Here is a 17,758-nt window from a genome sequence, read left to right as displayed (position 1 = left end):
GCAAAGCCTTTATATGAAGCAACCAGAGGACCTGATACAGAACCTCTGGAGTGGACACAAAAGGAAGACAAGGCCTTTCGGTCGATTCAACAGCAGCTGTCTTCCACCCCAGCCCTGGCTTTGCCTAATGTCAACAAGCCTTTTACTCTTTATGTTACTGAAAAGCAGGGCCAAGCCCTCGGTACCCTCACCCAAAGACTAGGCCCAGAGACCCGAATTGTCGGATATTTCTCAAAGACCCTAGACTCGGTGGCTTTGGGATGGCCAGCATGCTTAAGGGCTGTAGCAGCTACAGCTCTGTTAGTTGAGGAGGTCTCTAAATTAACTATGGGACAGCCTTTAACTGTCATGACTCCTCATCAGGTACAAGCCGTGTTACAAACTAAGGGACATCAATGGATGACTGGAGGACGTCTAATTAAATATCAGGCCATTCTCCTAGACACACCTGATATCATCCTTAAAGTTTGTCAAACAATTAATCCAGCAGAACTTATGCCCGGTCCTGACTACCCTGTCCAGGATTTGCAGCATACATGCTCTGAAGTCATAGAACAAGTGTACTCTAGCAGGCCTGACCTGCTGGACTCTCCCATAGATAATGCAGAGGACACCTGGTTTATAGATGGCAGTAGCTTCATAGAGCAGGGCATATGCAAGGCAGGCTATGCCATAGTAAACGCCTTACACGTCATTGAGGCACAAGCCCTTCCATCCAATACATCTGCCCAAAAGGCTGAACTCATCGCTCTTACTCGAGCCCTTCACCTGGCGAAGGATATGGTTATCAATATTTACACTGACTCAAAATATGCCTTCTTGGTCCTACATGCACATGGGATCATATGGAAGGAAAGGGGTTTACTCAATACAAAGAACTCCCTATCAAATATGGAGCAGAGATTTTGGCTCTTTTAAACTCTGTGCTTCTTCCTAAGCAAGTGGCTGTGGTCCATTGCCGGGGACATCAGAAGGATTTATCCCTTGAGAGCAAGGGTAATAACTTTGCTGACCGGGAAGCTAAACGGGCAGCTAAACAAACTACCCTTTTAAGCTTACTTCCCACTTCCCCTGCTTTGGGCCTTATTAGTCAAGAAATAACCCTGGCTCAAGAAAAGGGATATACCCAGGAAACAAAACAGTCTTGGCTAATTAATGACCAGGGAAAAATTTTCATACCTAAAAGCTTTCAATGGAAATTAGTTAATGGAATTCATCAGGCTACCCATTTTGGCAAACAATCATTGACTCAGCTACTTTCTAAATCCTTCGATGGCCATACTTTCCATGCCACCATTAGACAGATCTACCGCTCTTGTGCCACTTGTGCTCAAGTCAATCCAGAGGGGGCAGCTAGACCACCTCCTCTGTTACGGCCTATACAATGACGGGGCACCTATCCTGGGGAAGATTGGCAACTGGATTTTACCCAAATGCCTCCATGCCATGGCTATAAATATCTTTTGGTATTTGTCAATGCCTTTACAGGCTGGATTGAGGCCTTCCCTTGTCGAAGCGAATGGGCAATCAAAGTAACAAAGGCCCTTTTAAGGGAGATTATCCCACACTTTGGCTTGCCCAAGACCTTAGAGAGTGATAATGATCCCTCTTTCATAGCTCAAATAACACAACAGGTCTCTTCAGCTTTGCAAATCAAATACTATTTGCATGGCATCCACAATCCTCTGGGAAAGTGGAGAAGGCAAACCATACTCTAAAATGACATCTCTCTAAGTTAAGTCTCGAGACTCAGGAAACTTGGATTACACTATTACCTATTGGCCTCCTACAGATGAGAACGGCCCCTAAGAGTAGTTTAGGGTTAAGCCCTTATGAAATCCTGTATGGAAGGAACTTTCTATCCACCGATATAGTATTTGACTCTGATTACCACCAATTATGTCAATATTCCATTGAGGCTGGTCTGATACGAAATGAACTAAATGACTATGTTAATAATCATTTACCTAAGCCGGAACCATTGTCTGCCGATATACCTTGCCAGGTAAATCCTGGAGATATGGTATATTTAAAAGATTGGAAAACACATTCCGATGGGTTAAGCCCAAAATGGAAAGGACCTTATCAAGTCATTCTAAGTACCCCCACAGCTGTAAAATTAAAAGATCATACTTCTTGGACTCATATTTCCCAAATAAAACTTATGACTTCTTTTCAGGACAAAGCTGATCCAGATCCTGCTGTTCAACCGGACTACTCTTGTGAACAAACCGGTGATTTAAAACTGCTTTTTAGAACAAAATGAACCCTATCTTGATTATTTTCTTCTTATCACCTTTTGTAATGACAGAAAATTTTTTTTTTTAAATGGGCTCAACATTATGGTGAGCTCCGTAACCAAACCACGTGTTGGGTTTGTGGACTCTTGCCTCTGTCTGGTACTTCTGGCTTCCCCTGGTGGGTCTCACCCCTCCAGGGTACTGATTGGCATGCAATGCTTCTCTTCACTACACAATACATTTCTAGCTCTTCTCTTCTACAAGATTCATCTATTACTAATCATAATGTCTCCTTGTGGCCATCTGTCTCTGATACCTGGGAGCTCCCAGGCCACAATCAAACCTTTTCCTTCAATGCTAGTGCCCAAACACTAACTAGATTTGCCTTGTCACAAGTGAATCATGAACAACAAGTTCCAAAGGTAAAGTCCCCAGCTTATCGATACACACAGGATGGACTATATCAAATTTGGGACAAATATATTTGGCTCACTCCTACTAGTGGTCAACTCAGTCAAAAGGCCACTCTATGTTGGGAACAAACCAATCACACCTGTGATATGTGGCCTAATAGCACCCGACCTATGGGACAAATTCCCCGTCATATGTGTTCTCATATCATAAGCTTAAAAAATACTGATTGGTTTGGGACTGACTGGGATAGATGGCCAAGCACACGTTGGTTAGCCCCTAATGGCACTCAGTGGTTATGTGGCTCCAACTTATGGCCTTGGCTGCCACCTGGATGGATTGGATGATGCACCCTAGGTTTCGTCTGGATGCAGGGTAGAACTACCTTTAGTATATATCCCCCTGCTAACCTACCCAACCTGAAACAGCGCTGGACCCACTCTGTCTTCCATTGGTATGACCACGTTGTCTCAATTTTCCTTCCCCAATTAGGAATCGAAAGTGTCATCTGGCACATGTAAGCTCTAAACAAATTTACTATGAAAGCATTAAGTGATACACAACATAGCCTTTCGCTGCTTGATTTAGGAGTGTCCCAAATGCGTAAGGCAGTCCTCCAAAACCGAATGGCACTGGATGTCTTGACAGCAGCACAGGGGGGCACTCGTGCCATTATAAAAACTGAATGTTGTGTTTATATTCCTGACTACCATCAAAATATCTCTGGCTTCCTATGTGATATGAACCATCAAATTAAGTTCATGTCTGACCCTACCCTATCTCTAAACGATTGGTTTAACTCCTGGTCAGGACCAGGTTTCTAGACTACTATCAAAACCTTATTCATTGGGTTAATCATATTGCTAGTATTTCCTATTATAATTTGTTGTCTGTTTCATTGTCTTCCGCATGTCAACAGTTTCACCTCCTGGACCACCTCTCGTCAAATGATTCTCTCATCTCCAGAGGATCTGTACACCTTGTCAGGCTTGGACTCCACGGGCGCAGCTTTCCGGTCCACTGAACTTCCTACCTATACCTATTCCCCCATTTAGGGACAGCTCTACGACCTTGTACAGCCAGAAGTAGTTACAGAAGACTGACCGTCGTCCATATCTCCAAAAGATTTCGGGGCCAAATGGGTTCAGGGGGGGTTTATGATGTGGATTAAGGCTGCCCCAGCTAGAGAAGCCCAAGGTGACCTGGCCTACATGCCAAACTATATGACCCAGTGGACTTTTTTTATGGTATGAATTAGGACCGCCCCAGGGAGAGAAGCCCAGGGCATCCTCACCTACATGCCGATCTATATGGCCAGATTCGTATCTAAAGTTATATGACCGCACAATAACCAGACCCCATCTGCACTGAAATCATTTAATGACTTTTTACATCATCTTTTCTTTTCTCCAGTAAAAATAAGTCATGTACCCATGCCGTATAAAATTAGCCCTAACCCTCAACTCGGGGCAGCAGCAGGAGCTCTGACCGCCCATGGGTCCTGTCCCCACGCACCAGCTCTGCCTGCCCATGGGTCCTATCCCCATGCCAGTGGGGGCAGCAGCAGCTGCTCTGCCTGCCCATGGGCCCTGTCCCCATTCCAGCGGGGGCAGCAGAAGCTCTGACTGCCCATGGGTCCTGTCCCCATGCTATTCCACATTATTCTCTAAATAAAAGAGCACTACTGCCGGATCTTGAGAGTCTAAGAAATCTTTCTTTCAACTCCTCGGCTCACCGACCTCGCATCACCTCTGCAACCAGATTAATAATGTCCAAGTTTTATATAATATGGACAAGGGACTCCCCTTTTCTTGAGGTTTCAGCAACAGCAGGGAGGCCACCTCATTCCTCAACATTTTATGCCACCATCTCATCACTCCATGCCTTGCTCATTCCCTTAGACACATTTTGAATCTTGATTCTATAAAGCAATCGTCTTTCCCAGGGTCTTTGCAAGGCTGTTCCTTCTGCCAGGCACACAGTTCTTCAGAGAAACTTGTGTCTCCACTCACTCTTCCTTTAGGTTTCTGTTAAAATGTCACCTCACTTGCAGCACCTGCCTCAACTCCCAATAAAATATAACACCCCCATCCACTGTCTCCTTTTGACATGCTGTCTTTCTATCACAGTGTCTGTTACCATTGTATATGTTGCATCATTATTTTTATTTGGTCATATTCTTTCTCCATCATTAGATTAAGGACTTTGTTTTTCTAGGTTCTATTCTCTGGATGGTGCTTGGAATATGGCTTATATTCAATATATATTACTCAAATGCATGAAAGATACTCAATAAAATATTAGTAACGTTATGTTTGAGGAACAAATTGATGGTGGAAAAGGAATTCCTAAAGAGATGTAGCACTGGAGATGCCTTAATGGGGACAAGATCATACACAAAATTTGGAAATTAAATTTCTTGATTCTAAATATAGATATAGCAGTTATTCTAGGTTACTAATGCTTGCTTGTGTGAAAGTAAGTCATTTATTTTTCTATTTCCTAGTAGTCACCTCCAACACATGGAACCAGGGAATGACACACATTTTAAAAAATTTCATCTTCTGGGATTTTCAGAGGAACCACAACTGCAGTCCCTTATATTTGCACTTTTCCTCTCCATGTACCTGATCACTGTTTCTGGAAACCTGCTCATTGTCCTGGCCACCATCTCTGACTCCCACCTCCACACACCCGTGTACTTCTTCCTCTCCAACCTGTCCTTTGTAGACATTTGCTTCACCTCCACCACTGTCCCGAAGATGCTGCTGAACATCCAGATGCAAAGTCATAACCTACAAAGGCCGCATTTCCCAGGTGTATTTTTACATATTATTTGTAGTAATAGATAACTGTCTCCTGACTATAATGGCCTATGACCAGTTTGTGGCCATCTGCCACCCCATGCACTACTCAGTAATCATGAACTCCCAGCTCTGTAGACTGTTGGTTCTGGTGTCCTGGTTCGTGAGTGCCTTTTATTCCTTGTTACAAAGCTTAATGGTGTTGCGATTGTCCTTCTGCACACATGTGGAAATCCCCCAATTTTTCTGTGAACTCAATCAGGTGGTCCAACTTGCCTGTTCTGACACCTTTCTCAATAACATGGTGATATGTGTTGCGGCTGTGCTGCTGGCTGGTGGTCCCCTTGGTATCCTTTGGTTGGATCCCTTGGTTGGTATCCTTTACTGTTACTCTAAGACAGTTTTCTCCATACTTGGAATCTCATCAGCTCAGGGAAAGTATGAAGCATTTTCCGCATGTGTATCTCACCTCTCAGTTGTCTCCTTATTTTACTGTACAAGCCTAGGAGTGTACCTCAGCTCTGCTGCCACCCACAGCTTACACTCCAGTGACACAGCCTCAGTGATGTACACTGTGGTCACACCCATGATGAACCCCTTCATCTATAGTCTGAGGAATAAAGACATAAAGAAGGCTCTGAAATCATTCTTTGAGATGGTAGCTATAAAAGGAATAATTCTACTGAGTCAGAATAAGTACCCTTGATTGCAGTGCTAAAAGTTTCTGAGCCAGAAATTTCTTTTCTTTGATGGTATAATGCAATTAAAAATTGTTCCTTCCCTTTTATCCATATCTATCCATTTCTTTGACTTCAACTTCTTTGTACAATTTAAATGACTCATTCTGTTAAGCTTTCACTCACTCTGATATAGAAACAGCTTTCCCATATTTATTTTTTTCCTATGTATCAAAGTTTTTCCTAACTTTGTGTTTGAAGTATTTTGAAATTCTCATTTCTTTCGTGGACAATATGAATTTCTTAACAACAATTTCTTCTCTAATGACATATATCACCCCAAATAATTTTTCTCTTGTTTGCCTTACAGGACAGCGATGAGTTGTATTACTCATATTAACAAAAATAACTACAATTGACAACCAAGGCAATTTATATAATTTTATAATAGGGGAAAATATGAGACCACTGTTTTACACATTTTTGTACATTGTTCCTTTGTATATCACTACCCCAATTGCTTATCCAGAAAATCTAGACTTCAATATATATATTGTGTTTGATAGGTAGTCATAGAATTTTATTCTCCTCATTAGAATCCTGTTCTCTTATTCACATATGTGTCCACAGTGCCTACCATAGTGACAGCATAATGATTACTGAAGACATGTCTCCAAGTGGAATCTACACAGAAACACAAATTTGAACAAATAGATTGACTTTATTTGGCATTTAAATCAGAGTAGAGCTTAAGTATGATGAAGTAGAATTGTAAGATACTTTGTATTACTAAGTAAAATATTTCTATTTCTAGCTATACATCTACACATTGAAGTCTGAGAGATTGATGTCTATGTCTAAGTGAATTTTTCATTGGGATGAATTGGTTGGTGTGTTTAAATTTTTTATTAAATTATCTTCATTTCATCTTGAAAACTTCCAGTGCTGCCTACAAGTAATACCTCTGCCATGACTCTAAATGCAGTAAAAATTTTGTCATAACCACTAAATGAGCAGTGAATAATAATATCAATATCATATGTTACATAATATATATATATATATTTATTTCCTTCTGATGAGAGGATGACTCACAAGAGAGCTTGAATTCCCATCCCGTCATGTGATTCAGAGTCACAGGTTTTAAACAATGTTACATGTCCTTCCAACTTCTGCTTACCTGGAAAGGAACCTCAGTGGAGTAAAATTTTAATATATTTATCTGAAATAATCTTCAATAACAGAGTAATCATGAACGCTATCTTCAAATATCAGAACAAATGCCTAGAATGAAAAGAAGCAGATTATTATAATTGCCTTCACTTCTGTTCGTTTTTATTTTCATATCAGTTAGCTGTTTCTGCCCAATAGGCCATCCTAATAGCAATTGGTAGTAAAGTGCCTTGATTATCAAATGAGATAGTGTGGAGGGGAGTTGTTCTGATCTCTGTTGTGTTCCTCATGAGTCTATATTCAGCTGTGATTCCTCACATTGTCTCAAGCTTTAAAGCTCATCCATCGTATTATGTGCAACTGTATTGCACTTTCTTCTTCAAGAAATATATGATACTTTACTCCATTTATATATGTAGATTAAATCTTAGAGTTTATGAGAAAAATAGTTTATCAAGTGAAAATGGCCTTAATTTAATTTCACAGTTCCTATCTCTGTATATGACATTTTTCTTTCTTCCCAGTTATAAAACATATCTCCTAGGTCTTGTAACTCAGCTACCTGTGCTCTAGATCCAACCCTGGGTTATTCACCCCTAGAATTTTTTAATTGGAATATAATTACATAAGAAATGGCAAATTTGTATATGTTTATTTATAATATATTATATAATATTAATTATATATTTATGTTGCATATAATTTTATATTAATGTTATATGTAATATTAATATGTACCTATATATATGTAAAAATCTTCCTCATTTACACTGGGGTTACATCCCAATAAACCTATCATAAGTTGAAAGTGTCATAAGTCAAAAATGCGTTTAAATACATCTAATGCATCTAAACTGCCAAAGTTAGCCTAGACCACCTTAAATGTGCTCAGAACACTTACATTAGCCTACAATTAGGCAAAATGATCCAACACAAATCTATTTTAAAATAAAGTGTTGATGGGCCAGTGCACTGAACTGGTTAAATTCAGTGTACTCTGCTTCAGCAGCCCAGATTCGGTTCCCAGGTGTGTACCTACACTGCTCTGTTAGCAGCCATGCTGTGCTAGCAGCCCACATACTAAAAAGTAGAGGAAGATTGGCGTGGATGTTAGCTCAGGGCAAATCCTCCTCAGCAAAAAAACAACAATAAAAGAACAGTGTTGACTGCCTTATGTAATTGATTGAACACTGTACTCAAAATGAAAAACAGAATGGTTGTATGGGTACCGAATGGTTGTAAATGTTTGGGTTCTTTACCCTCGTGATTGCATGGCTGAGTGGGAGTTGTAGCTTGCTACCATAACCCAGCATCATGGGAGAGTATTGTACCATGTATCACTACTCTGGGAAAAAGATCAAAATTCAAAACTTAAAGTACAGTTTCTGCTGAATATGTATTGCTTTTTTGTACCATTGTAAAGTTGAAAAATGAGGAGTTGAACCATTATAAGTTGAGGACTGTCTTTGTGTATACATACACAAACCAAAAACCAGACCCATAGATAATCCCATCTTTTTTGTTGAAAGGAAACTTGAGAGAAACAGGAACAGGATAAAAATAATAAACATTTGAAGAAACATGAAATTGAAAGAATGTAGAAATTTTGACACAAAGATTTAGAGTAGAACGAGTGACCTTAATTTTAATGATTAATTTCTTTTCCTCTCTTAATGACTCAAAGGCCTCAGTTAGAAACACATTTATGTTTAGACAATGAGAAATTCTCTGCACTAAGGGAGCCATATGTCTGCAAATTGACTTTAATTTTCTTTTCAATAACTATTTAAGGTGGAATTTCAACAAAAAAATGCCTTTACCCAAGAAAATCTAAATGATTCGAGAGGCTTAACATCAGTTTCCTTGAAAAAGACGTTTTTAGATGAATGTCTGCTTTAGATTACAATTGCTGCTTATCAAATTACCACACTAGTGGCTTAGAACAAACAAATTTATACCTTAAAGTTCTACAGTTCGGAAGTCCAAAATGGGTCTTATTGGGCTAAAATCAAGATGACTGCAGGCTCGGGTTTCTTATGGAAGCTACAAGAAAGAATAAATTTTCTTTTCTCTTACACTTTCTAGTGGCCACCTGCATTGCTTGGCTCATGGCCATTCTTCCATCTTCAAAACCAGCCACACAACGTCTTCAGTATATTTCTCTGACTCCAATTCTTCCTCTTCCTTCTACATTTAGGGGATGATCATGATTGCATTAGTCCAAGCAGATTATTCAGGCTAACCTTCTTATGTTAAGGTAAATGAATAGTAACTTAATTCCATCTGCTATCTTAATTCCATTTTGCCATGTAAACCAACATATTCAAAAGTTCTTGGGATTAGGATGTGGACAATATTTTGGAGGCCCTTATTTGCCTGCAAAGTCTATTTCAGATATATATTATTTGATGTCCTTGAAGAGCCCTCATACTTAAAAGAGTCAAGCAGAATTTATCACCACCTGTAGGGTGAGTGCAAAATTTTTCTTTCAAAATTACATGCAAAGAAGATCTTGGTGGATTAGACCTAAAACTACCTACACCTGACTCTACACAGGTTCACAGCCTTGCTACTCACCCTGTGATCCACAGACCTGGACCCGTAGCATCAACACCACCTGAGAGCTTGTTAGAAATGCACAGTCCCTGGGCCCACTGGAGACCTGATGAATTTGCATTTAGACTGCAGACTTTGTTGATTTACACGCACATGAAGTTGGAGAAGTACTGGTCCAGGACAGGTTTTATCACCTTCTCACTGTTGACATTAGGAGCTGGATAAATACTTGTAGTGGATTCTGTCACGTGGATTATATGAATTTGCTGCATCCGTTAAGACATTGCCAAATATCTCCAGGGAAAAAAAACATCTCTGATTGAGCACCACTGTGCCAGAGTTTGAGAACTGGAAGCATCCTGATGGAACTCCAATCAAGGTTCTGTTTATATCAGCGATATTGTGATTTATAATCAAGAATATATATATTTGGCCTTCATCACATTTCTGGCACAGAGTTCCTAAAACTCTTGGAATTTCTTAAGTGTTGAGAGCCAAGAAAGTGTGTTTTGTTGTATTAAAAAGGTGATTTTGGACTTCAGCTAAGGATAGGAACTGGTTGCCAGGAGAACCAGCCATGTGGTTAGAGGGTTGGAATTTAAGTACCACCTGTAACCTCCTGGGATGGGAGAGGGGCTGGAAATTGGACTCAATCCCCAGTGGCCAATGACTTCATACCTATGTAGTGAAGCTTGTATAAAAACCCATAGGAATGGTGTTCAGAGATCTTCCAGATTGGTAAGCACAAAGAGGTTTTGTAGAGTGATGCACTCAGAGAGGGCATGGAATCTCCAAGCCCTTTCCTCATACTTTGCCTTATGCACCTCTTCCATCTGGTTGTTCCTGAGTTATATCTTTTTATAATAAACTGATGACCTAGTAAGTAACATGTTTCTCTGACACCTGTGAGCCACTCTAGCAAATTAATTGAGCCCAGGGAGAGATCAAGGGAACTTCTGAATGATAGCCAATCGCTCAGAAGCACAGGTAACAACCTGACTTGCAACTGGCATCTGAAGTGGAGAGCAGTCTGTGGGACTGAGCTCCTAATCTCTCGTGTCTAGGCTGTCTCCAGGTAGAGAGTGTCAGCATTGAGTCGAACTGTAGAACACCCAGCTGGTGTTGGAGAACTGCTTGGCTGTGTAGGGAAAATCCACACACACATTGGAACTGGGTTGAATCTGTTCAGGTATTTTGGAGCTGCATGTACTTGAATGTCCATATCTCTTCCCAGATTTTCAGCATTATTTATTCAAATAAGCTTTCTGCCTGTTTCTCTTTCTCTCCTCCTTCTCAGATTTCCATAATGCAACAAAGCCTCTCACTTAATGGTAGCTCATGATTCATATTGGCCTTCTTCACTGTTTCTCATTCTCTTTTTACTCCTCTAACAGGATGATTTCAAGAGATCTGCCTTCAACTTCACAGATTCTTTCTTCTAATTGATCAAGCATGTTGTTGAAGGCCTCCAATGTATTTTTTATTTCAATCATTGTATTCTTCAGCTCCAGAAGTCCTTTTTCATTTTTTATTGTGATTTTTAACTCTTTGTTCAATTCCCTGACTCAGGTATGGGGCACAGAGCAACAGTAGCACAGGCCAGTGATGGTGGGTCAAACCCGTGACTTAACAGCCAAGGGGCAGAGGGCAGTGCAACAGCTCTGCTCTTCATATGGCACAGCACTGTGAGTCCTGATGCTGGAGAGTGGAGGACAGCAGTAAGAGTGGAAGAGTTGGTGCAATAGTGACTCGGGCCTTGGGAACAGGTCTCACCAAAGTGACAGTTTCAGCCCTGGGCAGGTGATACAGCACTGGAATCTATGGGCAGCTCCATGACCTGGGCTCAGTGTTGGTGAATACTATGGGGTTCTTGGTCTCAAAGGCTGAAGATGACCATGGCAGCGATGAGGATTGCTTAGGTTTTCCTCTTCTCCTTTCCCCATGGCGTAAATCCCTCTGAGGGTATCCCTTTTGGAACCCCGTTTCTCTGGACTCAACCCAAAGGAGCTAAACTAAATTGAGACCTTAATTATATTTGCAAAACCCTCTCATTTTTCAGGAATTGTATCCTAGTCTTGAGAGCTAAATCCTTCAATGCACACTCCAAGGAAGATGTATCCAGGGTGCATGTACCAGGAAGAAGAATCTCAGAGCCTTCTCAGAATTATGCCTATCACACTATCTTAGTGAACTGGAAAATTCGATATTGTACCATGTCAAGTCTCCCTAAAGTAATCTATATATGCTGTGAAATCAAAATCAGAATCTCTGCAATTGCTTTTGTAGAAATTGACAACGATTTCTAAGGTTGAGATAGAAAGGCAAAGAACCTACAATAGTCAAAAAAAGTTTTGAAAAAGAACTAATTTGGAGATATTACACTATGTATGCATATATGTGTGTATATATATATACACACATATATGTATGTATGTTCTGAAAATGTCTTAGAATCACTAACAGGGCTGAGGGAAGATATTCCTCTCCCTGGCCAGTCACCGAACACGAGAGGAGGTGACTATGTCTTCATACATGCAGACAGCAATGCAAATCTTAAAGAAACATGAAAAATCAAGGAAGCATAACAGCAGAAATGGAACAAAACCTCCAAACAAAGAAAAGCTCAGGAACAGACGGTTTCACTAGTGGATTTTACTAAATAGTTAAGCAATGAATGCCAAACTTTTCTAAAAACTTGAAGAGAAGTGAACAATTTAAACTCATTTTTTTGAGGCTTGCATTATCCTGATACTAAAGCCAGATAAAGACACTACAAGAAAACTGCAGGCCAATATCCCTGATGAATATAAATGCAAAAATTCTAAACAAAATAGTAGCAAACCAAATCCAATGACACATTAAATGGATCATACACCATGACCACGTGGGATTTATCTCTGGGATGTAAGGCTGGTGCAAGATAGACTAATCAAGAAATCTAATACACTGCATTAGTAAACTAAAAATACAAATATCATATGGCTATCCCAATAGGATAGCAAAAGTATTTGAAAAATTTCAACATCCTTTCATGATAAAAACTCTACCAAATTGAGTATAAACGGAATGTACATCAACAGTATAAGGGCTGTATATGACAAGCCAATGGTTAACAACATACTCAATGGTAAATGGTTGAAAATTTTTCCTCTAAGATCAGGAACAAGATAAAGGCGCCCACTCTCCACCACTCCTATTCAGCATAGTACTGGGAGCCCTAGCCAGAGCAATTAGGCAAGAAAATAAGATAAAATAATACAAATTGGAAAGAAAGAAGTAAAATTGTCTTTATTTTCAAATGATATGATTTTATATATGGAAACTCTAAAGACTCTGTCAAAAATGGTTAAAACTAACAAGCAAAATTCAGTAAAGTTACAGAACAGAAAATCAGCATATGAAAATCAGTTGTGTTTGTATACACGAACAACAAAAATCTGGATAAGAAATTAATAAAACTGTCTCAATTACAATAGCATCAAAAAGAAAAAAATAATTAGTAATAAATTTAACCAAAAAGGTAAAATATCTGTGCACTGAAAAGTTTAAGCCATGAATAAAGAGAATTAAAGAACATACAAATAAAGGGAATAATGTTCATGGATCAGAGGAATTGTTAAAATGTCCATATCACTCAAAAACAAATATAGTTTTAATGCAATCCTTATCAAAAGTCTAATCTCATGCTTCATGGAATTAGAAAAATCAATTCTACATATCTCATAAAATCACAAAATCCTTGAGTACACAAAGCAATCCTAAAAAAGAAGAAAAAGATGGAGACATCATACTTTCTAACTTCAAACTATATTGCAAAGCTGTAGTAATGAAAACAATATGGCACTGGCATAAAATCAGACACATAGACTAATAGAACAGAATTGAGAGACGACAAATAAACTCTTGCACTTATGGTAAACTAATATTTGACCAGGGAGCCAATAACCCTTAATAGGGAAATGGTAGGTCTCTGCAATAAATGGTGTAGAGAAAACCAGATATTCAAATGCAAAAGAATGAAATTGTATTCCTATCTTACACCACTCACAAAAATAAACTTGAAATGGATTGCTGTCTTAAATGCAGGACCTGAAACAGTGAAACTCCTAGAAGAACAAATAGGGAAACAACTTCTTGACATCGGTCTTGGCAAAGAGTTTTTGCATATATCACCAAAAGAACAAGCAAAAAAAGCAAAAGTAAACAAGTGAGACAACATCATACTAAAAAGCTTCTACACAGTAAAAGAAACAACAATATATATAGAAACCTACAGAATGGGAGATAATTTATGACATCATATATCAGATGAGTGGTTAATCTCCATAACATATAAGGAACTCATACAAACTAATGGCAAAAATACCCAACAACAATCTGATTAAAAATTGGCAGAGGACTTAAATGGACAGTTTCCCCAAAATCACAAACAAATGGCCAAAAACTACATGAAAAAGTGTTGAACATCACCACTCATCAGAGAAATGCAAATCAAAACCATGAGATATCATCTCACACCTGTTAGAAATTCAAAATGACAAAAGATAAATACTGGTGAAGATTGGAGAAAAGAGAACTCTGGTGCACTGTTGGTAGGAACATAAATTGTACAGCCAATATAGAAAACAGTGTGGAGGTTCCTCAAAAAATTAAGAGTAGAGCTACCACATGTTCCAGCAATTTCATATCAGGATATATATCCAAACAAGATGAAAGCACTATCTCAAAGAGATAGCTGTACCCACCCAATGTTCATTGCAGCCCTACTCACAATAGCAAAGACATGGAAACAACCTAAGTCATCACCAGTGGATGAATTGATAAAGAAAATGTTATCATGTTATTTTCAACAATGTGGATAAACTTTGAGGATATTATAATAAATATCAGATAGAAAAAGACAAAACTTTATGATATCTCTTATATGTGGCATATAAAAAAGCAAAACTCTTAGAAACAAAGAGTAAATACTTGGTTGCCTGGGACTGAGGGGGAAGGGAAGTGTGGTGATGTTGGTCAGATGGTACAAACTTCAGTTCTTAGATGTGTAAGTTCTGGGGAACTAATGTACAGCATACTGACTTTAGTTAACTATACTGTATTATGTACTTTAAAATTTCTAAGAAAATATATCTTAGCTGTTCTCACCAGAAAAAAAGCTAATTATATGAGTGCTGGATATTTTAACTGACCTTATTGTGGTAATATTTTCAATATACGTGTGTTTCAAATCACCATGGTGTGTACTTTAAAACTATACAATGTTATATGTCAATTATATCTCAATAAAGCTGAAAAAAATTTAAGTCTCAAAGCAATGGGTGGGTATGTACAGTCCAGCTAAGAAAATGGGGAAGTAAATAAATCATTATGAAAAATAAATTCTTTGTGGGGCAGTCACACAAGTATTTCATGCTTATCTTGACAACAAATAATTTTTAATTATATGCTACAGACTTGCATCAAGGAAGCTACAAAGAGTTGGTGGAATAATTTAATTCTCCAAGAAACAGCAATAATACAGATATCCCCAAGAGTGGAACATAGGAACACAGTAAAACAGCTTGAAGAGTCTAAAATTCTTACTGTGGCCATTTGGAGCCAGTGTGAGGAGGTCAGAGGTTATGACCCTGAATACAACACAGCATAGGATGGTGACTTCTCAAGCAGGCTTTTTCATGGTTGGGGCCCTGGGAGGAGATTCCCTTTCAAGATCACAACTCACTGTCTCCCAGGAGCAGGGAAATGATGGACTCAGTTCCTGTCCCTAGAAATTCTCTGATGTCACAACGAGCTTAGTAAATGCAGAACTGGAGCATTGTCTCAATAGCTGCTGTAGAGTGGGCATCTGCCCTGTGCCAGGAAATTTTCTATTAGTTCTAAATTATTACTAACTTTGCACACCAACTTCATAACATAGATGGAATTTTCCTATTTACAATTAAGGAATCAAAGGCCTGAAAGGTTCATTTTCTGTCATGAAGGAAATACTCAATAAGCATGTGCAAAGCTGAGCATGAAGCAGCTGAGCTACTGAGTCCATCATTTGACCATCTAAGGTCAATCCTGAAGTGGATGGGAGGGTTTTTGATGGAGAAGGTCTCAAAATACCTACATCTCACTCTTGACATGGACCACAGACCTGATACACAAAGATTGGTCCACAGACCAGGACCAACAGCATCAATATTAACTGGCAACTAGTTGCAAATGCAGACACTTGGGCCCATCTTGGACCTGCTGAGTCAGAATCTGCATCTGAAGACAATCCCAAATGGTTCATATATAGATTGATGATGGAGAGGTTCTGGTCTAGAACAATGTTTCTCAATCATCTCACTGTTGCCATTTGTGCTAGAAAATTATTTGTGAAGTGAGCCATTCTGTGCATAGTAGGATGTGAAGCGCTATCCCTAGCTTTAACTCACTAGGTGGTGGTGGTACCTCCCCAGTTGTGACAGCCATAAATTTCTCCAGACATCGGCAGGTGTTTTCTGGAGGCAAAATCACCCCAGTTGAGACCCACAGGCCTAGAGCATGAGAACTGGAAACATCTTGAAGGAGTTTCAATCAAAGCCAGCCCTTTCTCAGTTCATAACTTGAGGCAGATCACATAATCCTACTGCGCTCCAGCTCTACAAATGTAAACTGAGGTTCATGAAACCACTGACCACCTAGTACTTTTTATAAAAAATAAATGAGACAAACAAACCCTTAGCCAGACTCACTAAAAAAAAAGAGAGAATTTTCAAATAAATAAAATTAGAAATGGGAGAGGAGAAATCACAACAGATACCAAAGAAATACAAAGGATCATAAGAGAATACTATGAAAAACTATATGCCAACAAATTGAAGAACCTAGAAGAAATGGATAAATTCCTAGACTCATACAACCTACCCAAACTGAATCAGGAAGAAATAGAGAATATGAACAAACCAATCACAAGTAAAGAAATAGAAACAGTAATCAAAAACCTCCCCCAAAATAAGAGTCCAGGACCAGACGGCTTCTCTGGAGAATTCTACCAAACATTCAAAGAAGATCTAATACCTATCCTTCTCAAACTATTCCAGAAAATAGAGGAAGATGGAGCACTCCCTAATACATTCTATGAAGCCAACATCACCCTGATCCCCAAACCTGACAAGGACAACACAAAGAAGGAAAACTACAGGCCAATATCACTGATGAACATAGATGCAAAAATCCTCAACAAAATTTTGGCAAACCGAATACAGCAATACATCAAAAAGATTATACACCATGATCAAGTGGGATTTATACGAGGGACACAGGGATGGTTCAACATCCGCAAGTCAATCAACGTGATTCACTACATTAACAAAATGAGAAACAAAAACCACATGATCATCTCAATAGATGCAGAGAAAGCAGTCGACAAGATCCAACATCCATTGATGATAAAAACCCTCAATAAAATAGGTATAGAAGGAAAGTACCTCAACATAATAAAGGCTGTATATGACAAACCCACAGCCAACATCATACTCAACGGACAAAAACTGAAACCCATCCCTCTCAGAAGAGGAACAAGACAAGGGTGCCCACTTTCAGCACTCTTATTCAACATAGTACTGGAGGTTTTGGCCAGAGCAATTCAGCAGGAAAAAGAAATAAAAGGAATCCAAATAGGCAATGAAGAAGTAAAACTCTTGCTGTTTGCAGACGACATGATCTTATACATAGAAACCCCCAAAGAATCCATAGAAAAACTATTAGAAACAATTAACAACTACAGCAAAGTTGCAGGGTATAAAATCAACATACATAAATCAGTAGCATTTCTATATGCTAACAATGAACTAACAGAAAAAGATCTCAAGAACTCAATCCCATTCATGATCACAACAAAAAGAATAAAATACCTTGGGGT

The 17,758-nt window shown here is 39.0% G+C and overlaps 1 pseudogene; it reads left to right on the top strand.

The window, feature by feature from the left end:
* Positions 1–5,272: 5,272 nt before the first annotated feature.
* Positions 5,273–6,161, top strand: LOC124225628 (putative olfactory receptor 7A2; annotated as a pseudogene).
* The last annotated feature ends 11,597 nt before the right edge of the window (positions 6,162–17,758 follow it).

The sequence above is a fragment of the Equus quagga genome, chromosome 14 (genome assembly GCF_021613505.1).
Source record: "Equus quagga isolate Etosha38 chromosome 14, UCLA_HA_Equagga_1.0, whole genome shotgun sequence".
Lineage (NCBI taxonomy): Eukaryota > Metazoa > Chordata > Mammalia > Perissodactyla > Equidae > Equus > Equus quagga.
Note: the sequence above shows the minus strand (reverse complement) of the source record. Positions and strands in the feature narration are given on the sequence as shown.